This window comes from Ovis aries, chromosome 24 (assembly GCF_016772045.2).
Source record: "Ovis aries strain OAR_USU_Benz2616 breed Rambouillet chromosome 24, ARS-UI_Ramb_v3.0, whole genome shotgun sequence".
NCBI classification, from domain to species: domain Eukaryota; kingdom Metazoa; phylum Chordata; class Mammalia; order Artiodactyla; family Bovidae; genus Ovis; species Ovis aries.
Window position 1 is genome coordinate 6806153 of NC_056077.1, and position 17177 is coordinate 6823329.

Genomic DNA, 17177 nt, shown 5'->3' on the forward strand with positions numbered 1-17177 from the left:
GGATGGTAGTGAAAGGAACCAAAGCGTATAAAGTTCATAACCCAGCGTCTGGTGCTTGGGAAGGACTCAGTGGATGTATCACCCAGTTCATTTCCAAGTGCACTGCAACACCACAACCAAACTGTGTAAGAGAGACAATATTGAGTGTTTGAGATACACACACACATGCACACACACATATCTATAAATGCATGTGTGTGTGTTAGTCCCTCAGGCGTGTTCGACTCTGTGACTGCATGAACTGCAGTCTGCCAGTCTCCTCTGTTTGTGGAATTCTCCAGGCAACAATATCGGAGTGGGTTGCTGTTCCCTCCTCCAGGGGATCTTCCCAACCCAGAGATCGAACCCGAGTCTCCCGCATTGCAGGCAGATTCTTTACCATCTGAGCCAGCAGGGAAGCCATATAGATGTATATGTATGTATAATATATATGAGCTAAGAGCGTGAGCTCTCAAGCCAGACTGCAGACTGCTGAGCTAGAATCTCAGCTTTGCCTGCTGGGGGAAAGCTACTCTGTTCTACGATTTTTCCATCTGTAAAACGGACACATCCAAAGCACCTCAAACCATGGTATACCATCCTCCTGTATTGGATGAGGACCACACTGGAGTTGCTGTTGAGAATCGTACGAGTTAGTTCTTGTAAGGCACTCTAATTGTGCTTGGTATATAGTAAGGGCTCAGTAAATATTAGAAATAATTATACAATTAGTAATACTATGGATCGTGTTTGTGTCTGACAATATGCGTTAGACATACATGGATAAATACATATTACATGTAATTGTCACATAATTACATAATGATTTTAAATTATGCTATTTAATATGATTATATAGTGACATAGGACTTCCCAGATGGCACCAGTGATAAAGAACCTGCCTACCAGTGCAGATGTGAGAGACGTGGGTTTGATCCCTGGGTCAGGCAGATCCCCTGGAGGAGGGCATGGCAACCCACTGCAGTATACTTGTCTGGCAAATCCCACGGACAGAGGAGCTTCACAGGCTACAGTCTATAGACTGTCGGACAGGACTGAAATGACTTAGCATTCACATACACACAGCAATATATTATTGATTATATAATAATACCAAGGAGAAATATAAGTATATAGAATATTGTGCATCATTTAATATTATAAAATATCACATATATTAATATATGTTAATGTTACACGTCATTATATATCATTATGTGTTATATATGATTTTTATATAATGTATAACCCCGTATAACACATATAATTACATTATTATCGCTATTATATTTGTTGTTATTGTTTAGTTGCTAAGTCATGTCCACCTCTTTGTGACCCTGTGGACTGTAGCCTGCCAGGCTCCTCTCTCCATGGGATTTCTCAGGCAAGAATACTGGAGTGGGTTGCCATTTCCTCCTCCAGGGGCTCTCCCTGACCCAGGGATCGAACCCACGTCTCCTGCATCAGCAGGCAGATTCTTTACTACAGAGCCACCTGGGAAGCCTTCATTATCTTATATAATCACCTGATAATAATCTTGTCCTTATTATTTCTACTATTGCTGCAGCTGCTAGTCACTCTGTTGGTTACTTTGCGTAGAATGTTTCTACCAGAACATTTCTGTTACTGCTCGAGACCATCCTGGAAAGATGGAAACTGAGGCTCAGCTAAGTGAAATGCCTGCTGCAGCTCTCAGGACTGGAATACGGCAGACCGGGGGTTTCTGCCCTTGCAGCCGGGGGCCCCGAGCCACGCCGGGACCCTGCCACGCTTGGTAACTCTGGTGTCCTCTCCCCGTCCTCCGGCCTTGTCTCTGCCCTGTACAACCTCTTCTGAGCAGAAGGCTAACGTGGTTTTGTGCCGCTGTCATTTCTGATCAGCGTTCCTCCCTCTGCCTGCCAGTTCTCAGTCAAAAGGTCTCGTTCCCCCTGGAAGCCTTGTTCCTCGGGGAGAAGATCAAAACGGGAGGTAGGGGGTGACAGAGGGCGAGGAGGGAACTGCTGGGACGTGGTCCTTGTGGTTTTGTTGACAAGACCTGCGTTTTGGTTTTCAGTGTCTAAATCTCCCCGAAACACACTCTCCGTTTTCCCTTTAAACACGCATCAAGCGGTGTTAGCAACATACATTCTCTGTCAAACGTGTCAGTCCCTCCGGGGGCCAGGGACAGCTTGCGAGCGGCGTCTCCTATTGTTATTGCGCTGGTGTGTTATTTCTCCCTTCAACAGCTCTGCATTTGTTCTGGCGAGAGGCGCGAACATTGAGGTGCCTGCGCACTGGGCGATTTTGACAGGAGATGTGAAATTGACAGGGACCGTCCACTGACCGTCTTAATGAGGCGACTCCTCCCGCTTTGTAGAGACTGGCCACGCAGGCAGTCCTGCCTTTGCCCGGATCCCTCACTGGGGATTTGGGTGGGAGCGTAAGGACTCTAAAGAGCTGGGGCTTGTTTTACACCTGGCGCGCTGGCCGGCGTCTCCCATTGTGATTTAGCCCAGGGACTGGGTATTGCCTGCCAGAGGGTCTAAGATCTGTGTGGGGCACTGAGCAGGTGTTGCACGCGTTCACACAGCATACGGTCCGCCCGTCATCGGCCGCTGAGTCCCGGTCTGGTCTCCATTGTAGGGACCCGAGCTCTGACCTGCTGCATGGTGACTGGGTGTCCTGGGGATGGATGAAAAGCCTCTCGTTGCTGAGGGTAACGCAGAACATATGGGATTCTTCTCTGTCTAAACAGTGGTAGGGTTGGAGTGTGCAATGCTGTCTGCACCTGTATTTTCTTTAGTGTCTGATTCTTGCAAGGTCAGAGCCTCGCTAAGGATACCACTCTGTAGAGTCCCCTCCTGGGGGGGCTGCTCAAGGTGTGTGTCCAAAGTCATCTCTGCTTCCTGGCTTCCCGACTTCCCCAGGTGCTGGCACTAAACTTCCAGTGACAATCCAGGGAACCACCCCCACCACCTCTCTCTGGCCCCTGCTAGGCGAATGCTCCTTGGCCATCTTGGTTTACTCCCTAGAGGTCTTGTCCCTGACACGCAGTGGTATGTATGTTCCCAGCCTCTCTGTGGCCCAGGGTCCTCCGCTTCATTCATGCCTCTGTGCTCAGATCTACCCCAGATATCAGAGATGAGTTCAGGCCTGTTTGGCTTTCTGTGGGTTGAAAGATGACAGATGATCCATCATTTTGAATGCCAAGAAACCGAACATGATTCTTGAAAGTGGGTGTTTGTGTTCAGATCCCCTTTGGTGAAAGGAAAAGAACCCAGTCCTGGCTACGGTGGTGGTGGTGGTTTAGTCACCAAGTCATGTCCGACTCTTTGCAACCCCCCAGACGGTAGCCCACCAGGCTCCTCTGTCCTTGGGATTTCTCTGGCAAGAATACTGGAGTGGGTTGCCATTTCTTTCTCCAGGGGATCTTCTTGACCCAGGGATCGAACCCATGTCTGCTTGGCAGGCCACGACTGCGTTAGGAGAGAGCTAAAGCAAGTCACAGTTTTCCTTGTTCGCTCCCGGAGGAGGGGCAAGCTGGTTCCTAATATGAGGTGCGTGTAGGGGCGTGTCCAAAGGTCGGGCAGGGAGAGTGGCTTACATGGTTTGCCTACCCCTTTGGCGGTGTTGAGTGCACAGGGCCAGGGCAATACCCTGCTTTTGCTCCCAAACCCTTGACTTTTGTTCCGGGCTCTTCAGAAATCTTATTTGTGTCTTTGTGTGTGTGTGTGTGTGTGTGTTTCTATCTGTTGTCCTAAATTTGCCCGAGCTGCACATGCGCACAGTTATTTTTGGTCCCTTAGAGTTTCTTTGTATTTTGTGACCTGAGGAGACGTTTGTCCAGGTACACACACTACAGCAAAGGGTCCCAGGTTCCAGCCCGTCTCAGATCCAGCTCGGAATCTGTCTCCATCTTTGAATCGATAAGCTATACATCCCAGACCCCAGGCCCTTGGAGCCACTACTGAAACAAAAGGAAACGGAGGTGGGTTTAGACTTGAAAGCCAGGAGCCTTCTCAAGAGATGGGTCTCACAGCGTTTGGGATAGCCTTCAGCGCTCCTCACCTGTGGCTGCGGTCCACTCCTCCTCGGGTTTTTCACATACGTCTGTCTGCCTTCAGGCAGCACGTCACACCTTGGTGCCAGTCTCAGCAAGCAGTGGATTGGTTGGTGCTTTGATTTAACCCTGTGGCTTCCTTCTTGGGCCCCTTTCCAAAAGAAGATTCATTAAAAAATAATTGTCACCTAATTTTCTAATTATAAAATTAATTCAGGATAAATGCTAAGCAAGTTGGGGCAAACAGAAAAACACACACAGACTCACTTGCACACACACACCACATACATGCAGACATTGTAATTCACCACCCAAAAACAATGACTTCAAACCACTTTTTTTCTGTACACGTCTGTCTGTCTGCTCCGTCACGTCCAACTCTTCGTGACTCCATGGACTGTAGCCCGCCAGGCTCATCTGTCCATGGGATTTCCCAGGCAAAAATACTGAAGTGGGTCGCCATTTCCTTCTCTGGGGCATCTTCCCGATCCCCGAGATCAAACCCGTGTCTTTTGTGTCTCCTGTTATTGCAGGCAGATTCTTTTGCACTGCACTCCCTGGGAAGCTCTATATACATACTGTCTTCCAAAAAAAGTTCTCATACCCTTATCTTACACATAAACATTTGTATCACTTGCAGCTAGTGCTTTTTTTTCTGAAAAGAAGCTTTAAAAAATATAATCTTTTTTTTTTAACTTAGGAATATCTTTTCTTTTAGGGGCATAAAGACTAGGATGGCATCCTAAGTGAATATCCTGTGTTCTTTTCTTTTCCTTCACCCATGACATTTACTAGCTGGGGATCCTAGTAAATGAATGATCTGAAAATTATGGTCCTTAAGTCAGAGAGGAGGAGGTAGTTTGGGCTGAAGGAGAGGAATCAGCCAGGGCTTAGGGAATTCCAAGAGAGAAAGAGGCACAGGTGGGCTGGCTCCAGCCAAGTGGATGTGTCTCTTTCTAGGGTTCCTTCTAAGTTCCATGAAATGGAGACACTAAAAGATATGCTTCCCTTTGAGCAAAGAAAATTCCATCACCATCAGGAACGCATGAGTGTCCTATGACTCGTGGAATACAAAAGTCTCTCTGAGCACCTGGGCAAAGTCGATGCTCATTTTAGAACTGTAACTTGGTTTCAAAACTAAGCTCCTTAAGACATTGAACTGTCTTCGTGGGCAGCCTTCTCTCAGGAGCTGAGACTGGAGACAGAGAAGACTTGTCAGCTCTCATCACCCCTGTCTGAGTATTTCTCTTACAAACCAAACGTACGTTTGAGAAACGACATTGGATTTCCATTAAAATGATCTTTCTTTCTCTCTTAGAAGACTAAGTCTGTCTGCTAATTCCCTTACATCCTAAAAGTATAACATCTTCCCATTAGAGTTTGCAGAAAGACTTCACACACCGGGCTTGCCCATGGCACTGGGATGAGGTAAGCCCTTGTTAGAAGGTGCACACGAAATGCAGACCTTTTCCTCCATCAGTCGCTTACCTGGGAATGTTCTTCCCTGTCCATCTCCGTAACTGACCCTCAAAATCAAAGAGAGGGTGATGACGTATCATGTGCATTTCAGAGGTCGAAGAAAGGAGTTGGTTTGAAAAGTCAGATTGCTCTCCAGTGGTTTCTGTGCGTGTTTGTTAACTTAGTAAATGTCTGTTGAACTGCGGCGTGTGCATGACAACAGGTGTACAGGGGTGAATAAGATCACTTAGATTTAATAGGGAGAAACAGGCAATGAGCAGGAGAACATCAAATGGCGTTAAGCGCTAGGAAGAAAATAAGACAGGTTATGTGAGAGCGATTTGATATCACATAACAGAAGACAGGTTCTGTGATAGAGGGCTATTTTGGATGGTTGAAGGGAGGAAGGTGTGGAATCTGAGCTCACATCTGATTGACATTAGGGGCCAGCTGTGTGATGACCTGGTGTGGGGAACAAAGTTCAGGCAAAAGCCACGCACAGAAGCTTGAAGAGGGGATGAGGTGGGCAGTGGTGCGGCTCACAGGTCGGTCATTTATGCCTGGGACCCAGTGGGTGAAGTGGTGTGAAGCAGGCATCAAGTCACCTGTATAATTCTGCAACCTTCTAGGACACCAGAGGAGTTTAGATTCTGGTCTACGAGAGATGGAAAACCCCTGGAGAGTTTCAAGTAGAGGAACACTGTGGTCTGGTTTTACATTTTTACAGAATTCCTCTGGAAGTTGGATGGGAGATGGACAGATGGTCTTTCGGGAGACAAGATGGGAGCCAGGGAGGACAGCTCGTGTGCATTCAAGTGGAGACGCCAACAGCGCAGCAGCCACGGTTGACAAATGGGTGTCTATTCCTCAGGCCACCATTTCTTCCACCTTCATTTTTTCCACTTTTTAAGTTCATTTTTTTCTGACTTAAGTATAGTTGATTCACAACATTGTGTTATTTCCAGGAGTATAGCAATGTGATTCAGTTATACATACATATATATATATATATTTCTAGATTCTCTTCCCTCACAGAATTATTACAAAATGCTGAGTATAGTTCCCTGTGGTATATAGTAGGTCCCTGTTGGTTATTTACTTTATATATTGTTGTTGTTGTTCAGTCGCTAAGTTTCATCCAACCCTCTGAGACCCCGTGAACGGCAGGATGCAACTGCTACAAACTATATAGTAGTTTGTGTATGTTAATTCCGCACTCCTACTTTATCCTTGCCCCCCCTTTCCTCTTGGTAACCATGTTTGTTTCCTCTGTCTGTGCTTCTACTTCTGTTCTGTATATTGGTTCATTTTTTTATCATTCATTTTAAGATTCCGCGGATAAACACAATCATATGATGTTTGTGTTTCTCTGTCTGGCTTACTTCACTTAGTATAATAATCTCTGGGTCCATCCATGTTGCTGCAAATGGCATTATTTTATTCTTTATATGGCTGAGTAGTATTCTAGTGTGTGTGTGTGTGTGTGTGTGTGTGTGTGTGTGTGTGTGTGTGTGTGTGATCTTTGTCCATTTACTGATAGATGTTAAGGTTGCATCCTTGTCTTGGCTATTGTAAATAGTGCTATGGTAAACACTGAGGTGCAGATAGTTTTTTGAATTTCAGTTTTACACAGATGTATGCCCACGAGTGGAACTGCAGGATCATATGATTGCTCTATTTTTAGTTTTGTAAGGAATCTCCATACTGTTCTTCTTTCATCTTTGACTAGAGAATTCTGACCAGAAAGGAAGGCCAGTTTTCAGGGGGTGAGATAGAACAGGGAATCACAATGCTTATGGAGATGACTGGGACTTATGGACGGGTGTCTGTGGGTCTGGTGGCTCCTGCTGCTTCAGGGGATTGCAGCATGTATGTTTAATTGTTAATGACCCCAGGGCTATGCATCCCAGGGCTATAGGCAGACCTGCTACAGCATGGGAGATCAGTCTTGGGTGTGTTATTCAGTCTTGCTGTACCGAAGCTGTGAGCCGCATCTGTTGATCCACATGCCTGTGGAATGGACTTTTCCATCACAGGACAGTTCTGTCTTGCATGCGTGCATGCTCAGTCGTGTCCGACTGTTTTCAACCACATGGACTGTAACCCACCAGCCTCCTTTGTCTGTGGAATTTTCCAGGCAAGAATACTGGAGTGGGTTGTCATTTGTTCCACCAGGGGATCTTCCTGACCCAGGGATTAAACCCACGCATCTCCTGCATTGGCAGGTGGATTCTTCACTGCTGAGCCACTTGAGAAGTCCCAGTTCTGTCCTAGGGCTGCCCGATTTTCCCTTTCATTTCAGCAGAAGTAGGGAAGGCACCTGGGGGCCAGATGTCTCACTTGTGTCATTTGTGACAACAGGAACTATTTGAGTGTCTGGATTCAGACAGAACCGGATTCCAGAACCAGCTGTACCCCTTCCTAGATTCCATCTAGAATAGATTATTTTGTGTCTCTGAGCCTCAGTTTACTCACGCAAAACATAATGAAACGTTCGTATGTTAGAGAGCAGCAGAAAAGATTAGGATGTGTGACTGGTTCATTGATTCTGTTGCGAACGCTTCAGACGCTTACTGAGTGCTTGCTCCATGTAAGAGGCCATGCTGGATGTTAGCAGAAAGAGGCCCAACGTATTGGGCTTCCCTGGTGACTCAGTGGTAGAGAATCTGCCTGCCAATGCAGGAGACGTGAGTTTGATCCCTGAATGTGGAAGACTCCTCTGGAGGAGGAAATGGCAACCCACTGCAGTATTCTTGCCTGGAAAAGCCCCATTGGACAAAGGAGCCTGGTAGACTAAGTCCATGGTGTTGCAAAGAGTTGGATGTGACTTAGCGACTAGACAAGAACAATAAGCCCAAAGAGTCAGGATGGTCCCTTCCTAAGCCCAGTTCACAGTCTCACGGGGGAAGGAGACAGAGCAGAACAGCTAGCGCGGCGCAGGAACTGACTAATGACGGGTGGAGTGAGTGCTATGAAGGGAACAATGCAGGAAGGGAGGTTAACGACGGGGATGGGAGAGGGGTCACGATATCCCCACTGCCAGCTCTTGAGAGCTTCCTTCTGTAGGCTCATGCCTTGGCTTTCTGCACTTCCTGGGTTTGTCTTGGGGACACTTGATACTGCCCTCTTCCATGCCTGAAGTGCACGTGGCCGTGGGTGCAGCTGAAATTGCAGGAGCCGGGGAATGTGCTTTTCCAGACTGTGGGAGCCACCTGTTTCTGGGAGTGCCATGGAAACGCACATTCCGTCCCTTGATCTTGAGACCCAGGCAGGAAATTTTCAGCTGTCAGCAGCTGTCCCTTCTGATCCACTGCCGAGGAGTTTCCAGTCCCATGAAAAGCTCATCGTGACCCTCACTAGTGATTTTGTCACCTCTCTCTGGAACTGAGCAGGAAACAGGGGTTCCTTCCGAGTGATGTGTGGGCATAGGTTTTTAGCTGGGGCACCTGAAAAATCTCCCCTCCAACTATGTGTCAGACTAGGAGCATATGGTCTTGCCATGGAGGGATTTTAACTGTCTAATTGGTTGTCATAACACCCCATGGCAGAACCATACTTAAGAATCTCTGCAGCAGAGATAGCCATGGCTCTGTGGCTTTGTGGCTTCTGGGTGGGGAAAGTCATCCAGCCTTTCAGAGGCGGTCAACTGGATACTGCAGTACCGTGTTACCTAAATCTTTCACCTGTCCCCAAACAGAGCAGAGAGGACTGGCCCCTTACTTTGGGCCTGTGTAGGAGGAGCCTGAGGTTGCCTCATCCCATCCTGGATGTGGTTGTATGTCCTCTTTAGGAATAGCTGGCCATTCCCTTTCACAAGAGACTGTCAGCTGTTGAGCAGTAGTGTTGCTGAAACTTGGCCCCTGTTCACCAGTGCCGAAATGCAGAGACAGTGTTTTGGATCAAGTAGAAAAGAGCAACTTTCATTGCTCTGTAGGCTAAAGGAGCCACAGTGGGCTAATTCTCTTAAGACTGTGTGACCCACCCTGGAGGCAGAAGTGAGGAGTTTTATCGAGCAGGGCGTGATCACCCTGTGGACATTTCTTAGATTGGTTGGCGTCAAGGTGAAGTTTCAAGCATTGCCAGCCTACTGATTGCAACCAGTCTAGGGTCTGTGTTTGTGTGGTCAGCAGTTTCCATCTGGAGGGGGTCTGTTTCCTACAAAAAGAATTCAGAACTGTGTTCCAGGTCTTTATCTGTAGCTTTCAGGGAACTGGGAGTTCAGTGATTCTGCTAAGGGGCAGAATTATAGTCTAAATCGCCACCAGTTCCTTGGCCCAACAGCTAGCCTTTGTTTTTGCATCTTCACATTTCCCATCATTGGCTCTTATTGTTTAGTCGCTAAGTCGTGTCTAATTCTTTGGGATCCCCTGGACTGTAGCCCTCCAGGCTTCTCTATCCATGGCATTTCCCAGGCAAGAATACTGGAGTGAGTTGCCATTTTCTTCTCCAGGGCATCTTGCCAACCCAGGGATCAAACCCATGTCTCCTGCATTGGCAGGCAGATTCCTTACCACTGAGCCATAAACTCTTGAGTCAGCATTTTAATTCAAAAGATCAGGACACAGAGTCTCATACACGTCAGCTGGGGAACAGTAGAATGGACAGAGATCCATCCTCCCACCAAGTTTTGCTTCAGATTCTCCACCTCTGTTGTCTGGTCTGTCCTGCTCTTCCAAAGTTCTTGGTGTCCAAATTCCAAAGAAAGGTAAGATGAGAACAGAATGATCAAGAGGGCCAGAAGTCATGGTCCTTCTCCACTAAGAGAGTGGTTGTGGTCCCACCTGCAGAAACTGGCTGAGTGACGCTTCTGCATTTTCCATGCAGTTCTAGAAAGACCCTGATGCAGGAGCTCTGAAGACTGCACACTTGGTCCAGATCTGCCCCTGGTTGTCTGGGCCCCTGGCTTCTCTGTTTCTCGTTTATATATGTAAAGTGAAGGAGAAGGTCAAAGCAGGAGTTTCCAACCCAGGCACACACACATCTGAGTGTGGGTGCTTGGATGTATACACGGTGCTTTTGTACATCATTTCAGATGCCAGATCCATGCATGGACCCCTCGAAAGGGGAATCCAGAGCCTTGTCTTTGACTATAGTTCCTAAACTTAAGACATTCAAATGATTTGTAACACAAGTACTACTATATAGTGAATACTTTTATTTCAGTTGATTTAGCTTTTATAACTAATGTAAAATAATTCACAGAAGGACCACCTCAACTTCCAACCGATATTCACCTTCACTAGGTATAAATAAGTGGTATGTGCTAAACATACATTGATGGTGCCAACTAAAATGGTAAAAAGCAGAGACATCATTTGTCAATAAAGGTCCCTATAGTCAAAGCTATGGTTTTTTCAGTAGTCATGTACGGCTGTGAAAGTTCGACCATTAAGAAGGCTGAGCGCCCAAGAATTGATGCTTTTGGACTGTGGTGCTGGAGAAGACTCTTGAGAGTCCCTTAGACTGCAAGGAAATCAAACCAGTCAATCCTAAAGGAAATCAACCCTGAATATTCATTGGAAGGATTCTTGCTGAAGCTGAAGCTCCAATGCTTTGGCCACCTGATGTGAAGAGCTGACTCATTAGAAAAGACCCTGATGCTGGGAAAGATTGAAGGCAGGAGAAAAAGGGGACGGGAGAGGATGAGATGGTTAGATAGCATAACTGACTCAATGGAGGTGAATTTGAGCAAACTATGGAAGATAGGGGAGGAGAGAGGAGCCTGGCCTGGTGCAGTTCATGGGGTCACCAAGAGTGGGACATGACTTAGCGACTGAACAGCAACAAGAACGGTTGGTAATAACAAGTGTTAGCAAGAATGTGGAGAGATGGGAATTTACATGCATTGCTGATGGACGTGTAAAATTCTGCAGCCCCTTTGGAAAACAGTTTAGTAGTTTTTTTCCAAAATGACATATAGGGTTACCATATGACCTAGCAACTCCACTCCTAGGTATACAGGATAACTGAAGTTTTCCTACACGAGCAAAATAATCTTGTGCACAGATATTTACAGAAGCACTGTTCGTAGTGGCAAACAATAGAAACAGCCCAAATATCCATCAAGTGATAAATGGCTAAATAGAAATGGTATATTTCCTACAGTGGGAAGTTATTCAGCCATGGAATGGAAGGAAGTGCTAATATCTGCTGCAACATGGATGAACTTTGAAAATAGTATTCTAACTGAGAGCAGACTCAAAAGACCACATGTTGTATGATTTCATTTGTAGGAAATGTTCAGAATAAACAAGTCTATAGAGACAGAAACTAGATTACTGGGAGCCAGAGTCTGGGGGAGGAGGTCAGGGAAATGACTGACAGCTAGTATATACAGGGTTTCTTGGGGGTGGGGTGGAAAATGGTCTGAAATTAGACACTGGTGATAGTTCCAAAACTTTATGGCTATATTAAAAAAAAAACCAGTGAATTGTACACTTTCAAAGAGTATATTTTATGGTGTGTGAATTCTTTTCTCAATTCAAAAATGCACTGAAAACAAAGCAATGTGATCAAATCCTCAATTACTTGTGTTTACCAAAGGCATTTGTGGCATCTGAGGCATGCTCTCTCCTAGGGAAAAAGAGAGGCTCGAAAGTGTTCGATGAGGGAAGGGATAGTTGGGGAGTTTGAGATGGACATCTACACACTGCTATATTTAAAATGCACAGCCAACAAGGACCTGCTGTATAGCACAGGGAACTCTGCTCAGTGTTACCTGGCAGCCTGGATGGGAGGGGAATGTGGGGGAGAATGGATCCATGTATATGTACAGCTGAGTCCCTTTGCTGTTCACCTGAAACTGGTACAACATTATTAATCCAGCTATAGTCCAGTACATTGGAAAAGACCCCGATGCTGGGAAAGATTGAGGGCAAGAGGAGAAGAGGGTGGCAGAGGATGAGATGGTTGGATGGTGTTACCAACTCAATGGACATGAGTTTGAACAAATTCTGGTAGGTAATGAAGGACAGGGAGGCCTGGCATGCCTGCAGTCCATGGGATCACAAAGAGTTGGACACAACTTAGAGACTGAACAACATACTGCAATACAATAGTAAAAGTTCTCTTTAAAAAGAAGAAGAAACTGTAGAAAAAATGGTGTTAAAAGCAGGATATCACAAACAGAAACTTTCTTTTCAAGCGGCCAGAAAAGCTGAATGACACTGAAAAGGCGATGGCCTTCTAAATCCTTCTAAACCCATCTGTTCTCCCACAAGTGAGACGAAATGCTTAGGATCTCACAAGATTTTGGGTTCTGTGACTTCCCCGTGCCAAACGTTTGTACCTGATGATCAGGAAAGAGAATAAGGATATTTTAGCTGGGAAACTAAAATGTCCTAGAAACTCACTGTGCAGTATAAGAGCCACTCGTTACACGTAAATATTTGAATTGAAAGTCAGGTCACATCACTGGCGTGTCCAGTGCTCAGTAGCCATGTGTGGTTGGGGTTTATTGTATTGAACAGTGTGATACAGAACACATCTTTCCTTGCTTAAGGTTCTACAGTACATCACAGCTTTAGAAGATTGAATTAGTTCCATTGCTGTGTTGTGGCTTCCTTCTGCTCCTTTGCCTTTCCCTCCTTTCAGCAGATTTGGGTGTTGAGACATGGATAATGTCGTTATAACAAAATTAATAATTTATACTTGCTCTGTGCCCGGTGGTGTGCCAAGCATTTACCAGGCATTATCTCAGTTATTCCTCACGAAAATTCTAACAGGAAGGCACTGTCATTATCCCAGCTTCCCAGATGAGAAACCTGAGCTTCCGAGAAGTGAAGTCACTTGTTCAAAGTTGCAAAGCTGAGGTCCTGTCTGCTCCATCCTTTTCATCGACCTCTGCCGGGGCTTGGCACCCCTCACTGAGGCACAAATTCCCTTCCTGGGCCTGTCTAGGAGTCTTTCAAGGTCTCTCAGCCCTTTTCCTTTTCAAATTGCGATGCAATGGCAATGTTTATCCTGGAAGAGTTTCCAGAACTAAACAAGAAAGCAGAGTAAAACACCGAGTCTGCCTGCCAGATCTTCCCTCCTCTCCTGTCTCCTCCCCAAGAGGTGGTGCCCACGGACAGTGTGGAGAGTTGGTTAGTTTGAAGTCCTCCCATACCTTTTCCAGGTAGTGACACACTTAGACGTGTACTGGACACAATTCACGTTTTAGGTAAATGGGATTGCGCCACCCACATCATTCTGCAACTTGATTTTATTTTTTGATATTTATTTATTTACTTATTTGGCTGTGTCGGGGCCTGGTGGTGGCACGCAGGCTCTCTCATCACGGTGTGCAGGCTTCTCTAGTGGCACACGGGCTCTGGAGTGTGTAAGCAGGTGGGATCTTGGTTTCTTGATCAGGGATCCAACTGCGTCCCCTACATTGGAAGGTGGAATCTTGATCACTGGACCAGCAGGGAATTCCCCACAACTTGATTTTATTCCCCTAAAAACACATTCTGGCCATCTTCCTGTGTGAGTACATATTGGTCTACCCTGTTCATTATAAGGGACTACACAAAATTCCAGATACAGTGGTACCACAGTACTTTGGCACCTGATGCTGGGAATGATTGAGGGCAAGAGGAGAAGAAGGAGGTGACAGAGGGTGAGATGGTTGGATGGCATCACCAACTCAATGGACATAAGTTTGAGCAAATTCAGGGAGACAGTGAAGGACAGGGAAGCCTGGTGTGCTGCAGTTCATGGGGTTGCAAAGAGTCAGGTAGGTACAGCTTAGCGACTGACGACAACAACAACAATTTGTTTAGCCAGTATCCCTTTTCTACACATTTTTGTAACTTCTGATTTTCTTTGCCTCTTACAACGATGCTGCTGTGTTTAAATGCCCTTGCATGTCTATGTTTGTGTGCTGGTGTGAAGACATGCTTAGGGCAGCATCTTAGAATTGAGTTTGCTGGTTCTGAGGGTTTGCACACTTTACCTGCTGATCAGTGGTGCCCGATGCCCTCCAGAAAACCAGAACGTGGCTCTGCCAATTCTTCCATCCTCAAAGACCGCATGAGAGACACCAACTTCCCTGAAGCAGTGCCCAAACTGGATATCATCAATCTTTTACATTTTTGCCAATCTGTCGGGTGATAATTTCTTTTCCTCTCAACCTTCAGGGTCATTTACACCTCCCTCCACCTGCTTCACTCAGGCTTCTGCCTGCTGACAGCCAAAGGCATTCAGCCGCAGGCAAAATGAGGTCAAGGCCGAAAGCTTATTGCCTTTCAGTAGAAGGGTGTTTACTTGGGTAAAGACAGTCCAAGTGAAGTGTCTCCTTGGTTTGAAAGGTGAAGAAGCAAGGTCTGAAGAGCCCCCACCAAGATGTGTGTCTCAACTCCCACACCCCAATGCATGGATCCATGCATTCTGATCAGTTAAAATGTGGAATATGTCCCTCCAATTATTTATCCACTTAATAGCAATCCACTGCTATGAGAAGAGCTGTGTACTGATAAAGCACAGGATGGTGGTGGGCAGAGATGTTACAGGTGGGGCCATCTTAGTTTTTCTCATCCTGTGGCCTCTGTCCCCTACAAATCTCTGATTCCCACGGAGGGAGGGCAGGAAGTCCAGCCACATTGCTCTCTCTTCATCGTGACCTACCTTGTTCTGCCTTGTAACCTGACCCCTAAATGCGCCTGGCAGTCTTTGAACAATATTCCTGGATTTGGAACCACCCTGGCACCACTTTCCTTCTCTTGCCCAGGACTTGTGTGCAGTCCTGGGGATGTAAAAGGTGCTCACCTTGCTTCACCAGGCAGCCTGATAGGAGAACAAGCCCTTGGGGATGCTTGCCATGCAGGGTGGTGCTTTAACAGCTTGGTTTTGAGGTGAATTCGAGGGAGCTTGCCTGTGCAACTTCTGCTGCACCCTCTTAGTTTTCTATTTGCTTGGGGGTTTTTTGGTATTTAAAAAATATATATTTTTAAAATATGCTAATACCACTTTTACCTTTAACAACATAGTGACTGTATATATGTAAGTATATTCTTGCCCATTAGATTTCTACTCTGCTCTAAGCTTTCTACTCTGTTCATGGAAAGAGATGTTTTCTCAGCCTACGTTTGATTCCCATTTATTTCCATATTTATTTATTTATTTATTTTTCCTGGCAATCATGAGAGCAGGATTTGCTGTCGTAGCAAAACACATTTCATTTTTATTTTTTACTGTCTCTGTCTTAATAGCAAGGTCTGCCTCCATCCGCTGGAGAATCACATTATCTTGCATGCAGGCTAATAAATAGCACAGTCTGAGACCTCGACTCAGAGCAGCCTCGTCGAAGTCGAACATTTAATAGGCTGATCTTCGATAGATAATTTATAAGACTTCCACTTCTTATTGATTAACTTTCATAACTCACTCCAGAAAATAAATTATGCATCTGTTGTCATCGCATCGGAGATGCACAAACTGTCCTGAGAGGGTTGATAAACCTTTGGAAGAATTCAGAGCCAAGTCAGCTTCTTCTACAAATAAACCATGAGCGAGCAGAGGGATGGCCTTGTTCCTAAAAGAGGCAAGTAGCAGCAGCATCAGAGCAAAGCCTTGGCAAATTATTTGATATAGCATGACAAGTAATTCTCTCATTGGCACCTGCACTTTCCCAAAGAAAAGCTAAGATGCCCCTTCTGTATTTTCTCAATAGGAAGAGGAGAGCCAAAGCTATGTTAATATGACAGGACCCAGAGAGAAGCAGCGAGAAAGAAGGTTACATGTACATATGTTAGAGTGTCTGTGTGGCCAGAAAAGGGGCTTCCCTGGTGACTCAGCGGTAAATAATCCACCTGTAATGCAGGAGATGTGGGTTTGATCTCTGGGTCAGGAAGTTCCCCTGGAGGAGGGCATGACAACTCACTCCATATTCTTGCCTGGAGAATCCCTATGGCCAGAGGAGCCTGGTGGGCTACAGTCCATGGGGTCGCAAAGAATTAGACATAATGGAAGCTACTGAGCACTCATGTAGGCACGTGGCCAGAGAAAACCACAGGACATGCAAGAATGCTGCCCTTCATCCCTGTTCCTTTATTTTTAACGATTAGAATTTCAGATCCGCAAAGCAAAAAAAAAAAAATATATATATATATATTTAATATAAAACTAGATTAATTATGTTTAAGGGCTAGGAAGTATGACTATGGATGAGCTCTTTGCAGGCTCTGCTTTTCTTCAACCCTGATGTTCTTGGGAATTGTCAGCTACAGTGTTATCACCTGAGGGAGTACAGAAAAAGTGTTAGTTAAGCTCATAAGCTCTGGGTCCAGCCCCGAGTCATCTGTGTGCATGCTTTGTGACCTTGGGCAAGTCTCAGGATCTCTCTGAACCGCAGTTCCTATCCTTGACCCAATAGGGTGGTTGTGAGAATTAACAGAATTAATGTCTAAAATGCTCACCCTATAGTAAGTAACTGATAGATGCCAGCTAATTGTGTGTGTCTGTATGTTTGTGACAGTTACTTGGGAAAATAATTAGCTTTCAATAAAGAACTAAATTCTTGCTAATACTCCCCCTGGAACTTGATATATAGAGCTATCTACATGGCTAAGCTGGTATAGAATCTGCCTGCAGTGCGCGAGGCCCAGGTTTGATCCCTGGGTTGGGAAGATCCCCTGGAGAAAGGAATGGCTACCCACTCCAGTATTTTTGCCTGGGAAATTCATGGACAGAGGAGCCTGGCGGGCTATAGTCTAAGGGGTTG

General features: G+C 45.8%; 1 protein-coding gene across 23 annotated transcripts in view; it reads left to right on the plus strand.

Moving 5' to 3' along the window:
- RBFOX1 (RNA binding fox-1 homolog 1) overlaps nucleotides 1–17177 on the plus strand; it is a 2416982-nt gene that overhangs the window by 2030576 nt on the left and 369229 nt on the right. The gene's annotated exons all lie outside the window — the stretch shown is intronic.